The sequence below is a fragment of the Tiliqua scincoides genome, chromosome 1, assembly GCF_035046505.1.
Source record: "Tiliqua scincoides isolate rTilSci1 chromosome 1, rTilSci1.hap2, whole genome shotgun sequence".
Lineage (NCBI taxonomy): Eukaryota > Metazoa > Chordata > Lepidosauria > Squamata > Scincidae > Tiliqua > Tiliqua scincoides.
The window spans coordinates 30,381,065-30,384,575 of record NC_089821.1 but is presented as its reverse complement, the minus strand read 5'-3'; positions in this window follow the sequence as shown (position 1 = coordinate 30,384,575).

The following is a 3,511-nucleotide window of genomic DNA, read 5'->3' as shown; positions in this document are numbered from 1 at the left end:
GTGAAAGGCCAATCATAACTCAGGAGAGAGAGAGAGAATACTGTAACCAGGATATGGTCTGAGGGTGCATTGTTCAGTCACTTTCCTGGAAGTAATTATGTAACTAACTGCTGGAACTAAGAAGGTTGAGGTCTGGTCACTGCTGAATGAGTAACAACCTGAGAACCCCTTGAGTTTTATCATGGAATAAAGGTGGGATATAAATAAAATAAATAACTAAAAGAATGGCTGCTCTTTTGCTCAGAGCAGGAGAAGCAGGAGATTCACTTACAGGCTATCAAAATGGGAAAAGTAAAAAGGAGTCTGCAGGTTGGAGGACACCCACTTCCTCTTGCCTAGATGAAGTCCAAAGAGCTTCTCTGAGACACACAGCCCAGTATTGAGCTGCCCTGGTGGTGGAACTAAAACACGCTCTGGCAGTGCACTAATTAGCGTCTTTTTTAAAGCAACAAGTATCTAAACCAGCGATTTTCTACCAGTATGCCATGGCACACTGGTATGCCTCGAATGGTCTGCAGGTGTGCCATGGGAATTTGGGGGGTGGTCATTTATTATTAGGACCATTGGGAGATATTAGTACTCCCACCAGCAGCATGGTGTGCCTTGTCAATGATCAAAAAGCTGATGGTGAGCCTTGACAATTTTAGCACCTTGTCAGTGTGCCCTGAGATGAAAAGGGTTGAAAATAGCTGGTTTAAACACTCTCCTCCAATATTTTGAACCTTTCTTGGTCTAATAAAAAGAATCACTTCTTCACTCTGTATGTTTTCCAATGGGAATCACCATAAATCAGTGGTTCCCAACTTTTTAGATGCACTAGAGCCTGCTGCCTGATTTATAAATACCAAGGGGTGCAGCTGCAATGGTGATTGCGCAGCCGTGCTCCCCCCTCCCCAAGTAGCAGCTTGTTTAATGCTTGATGCACGTAGCCGAATCTGCCCTGTCAGTTTCATGAAATATCAAAAATTGGGTTATGACCCACTGGTGAATCATAGACCCACAGTATGGGAACTGCTGCTATAGATGCAAAGATTCTGATCTCCCCCTTCCCAACACATTTTCCAGTATGGGACATTAAAGTACAATACACCAGGATGCAAGTGAAGATTCTCCTAATTATTTTTGAGAATTAAACCTTGTTCAAAATCAGTAATGTGTTCAAAGGAGTAAAAAGCTAAACTGAGAGAGAGAGAGAGAGAGAGAGAGAGAGAGAGAGAGAGAGAGAGAGAGAGAGAGAGCGAGAGAGAGAGAGAGCTAGCTATCTTAGCATCAATCTATCTTCTTGCCAGGCTAGCTAAGTTTAACGCAGTCACAATATCTTGCTTTCTATAGAAAGATTCTGCAGTACTTCTGCCTGAATGTTCCTTCCTGACTGGCATTGAGGAACACTGAAAGAGAAGTTAATCTTTGGTCAGATTATCACAGTCACATATTATACCTGAGGAAATTGAAATATTTGTGTCTTAATCTTGCCATTTCTTGTTTGGAGTGAGCGGGGGGGGGGGGAGAGAGAGAGAGAGAGACTACGGTGGGAAGGAAGAGCTGAAACTAGATTTTTTTTCTCCTAATCTTATAGAATAGCTTGTACTAATGTTTGCTTAATTTATTGCAGATAAGGCTGGAATCTCAAGCCTTTTCTATGCCTTGCATGAAAAATAGATTTAAAACCTCCTCTTTCAGAGGAGCTGATGACAGAAGGCAATTTTTCTTATTTAATAGCTAACTGACACTAGGAAGATTGGAATTATGACTTTTTGCAAGCCAGTGGCTAACTACTCAAAACTTGTGGCAAGATTCTGTACTAGCTCCCACCCCCCCCCCCCAAAAAAAAATCAGGTGAATAAAGACACATGGATATCGCTTCCTTCTCTATACAAGGTCCCTTCCTCCCAATTATCCAAGGAACTGCTCTTGCCACTTCCTCACTGGCCTCTGCCCACTCCCAGCCTCACAGGGACAGGCATGATCCATCAGTGCTCCCCCCAACAGTGCCCCCCCCAGCCTTGCCCCAGTGGCTGGCAGCAGCAGTGGCAGACCTCCCCAGCCCTGTGCCGGGGCAAAGATCCGTGATGGCGTCCGCCGGTGGGCTGTCGTCACCCCCCTGCATGAAAATCCACCCCCCCATCTCACCTGAGGCTCACAGAGCCTTGCGTGACCCAGGGCTGTATCAGGGAAGCCTCTCTGAGGTTCCGCAACAATATAAACTGTGCTTCCGGAAAACAGGAAGCAGTTTCCGACCGTCGGGAGCCTCAGAGAGGCTTCCGCGGGGTTGTAGCAGCTCGTGCCTGGGGCATGAGACCATCAAACCCAATGGCAGGTTTGCAACTGGGCAGCAGCAGTGGCTGTGATGAAGGTGACTGCAGTAGTAGCAGCAGTGGCGGAGGTACCAGCCACTGCTCCCCCTAACTTTTCTCTCACAAAGGGACTCACACAGCCATCATGAACTGCATATGGCTGCTCAGCAGTCCTACCATGACAGTGTCATGAAAGCCACTCTTCTCGTCCCTCACCCTTCCTTTGTTTCCTCTCTCCTCATGCACTGCTGACAGCAACCTGTCCCCTTCCTCCAAGAGGGTTCCTTAAACAAAAGAGGAAATGCAGGGTGTGCTGGGATTGCATTCCCTGCATTGTTAAAAAAAACGGCAAGCATGGAAGGCTCCTCTTGCCCTTCCCAGTTCCCATTTACAGAGCAGCAAGTGTATCACGTTGGGGACCTGCAGTACTTTGGCAACAATGCAAGATGCAATTCTGGCAAACTGATAGTTCCTCGTTGTGGCCTGGGGGCTTTGCATGAAGGTAAGGTACAGAACTCCTTTGAGATAAATATAGGTGTAATTGGTTGTTCTGGATCTTCCATAGTGAATTTTCAAGTTCTGCAACAGATGCAGAAAATCATGGCTATTCTCAGCATTCCTGGTGGACTTAAGAACATAAGAAGAGCCCGCTGGATCAGGCCGAAGGCCCATCTTGTCTTATTTCCTGCTTCTCACAGTGACCAAGTTCTTCAGGGAGTACACAAGACAACAAGTCACAACTTGCGTCCCCTGCATCTGGCATTCTGAGGTTAGTTGGACTTGTCCAACTTCCACTTAAATAGATGCTTTATTGAATAGATAATGGTTCTGTGGCCACTTGACTGCCATGCACTGGTTTAAAGTTGTCGTTTCAAAGGCAATGATATTGCTTACACTAACTTGGAAGGGAGACCCCATTGCAGCGTTGTTCTGTTTTTGGCACAATTAGGAACAAAGAATTGTAATTCCATCTTTAGTTAACATTGCTTACAGCAGTGGAAAGCACACTGGTCCTTATGAAGAGCTATCATCTGCTGGTGGAGACCACAGGATTATTTATTTATCATATTTTATTTATTCTTCACATTTTCATACCAATCTTCCTCCAAGGAGCTCCTTGTTTCCTTCCCTCCTTTTGCCCTCACAACCCTTTGAAGTACACACACACACACACACACACACACACACACACACAGAGAGAGAGAGAGAGAGAGAGA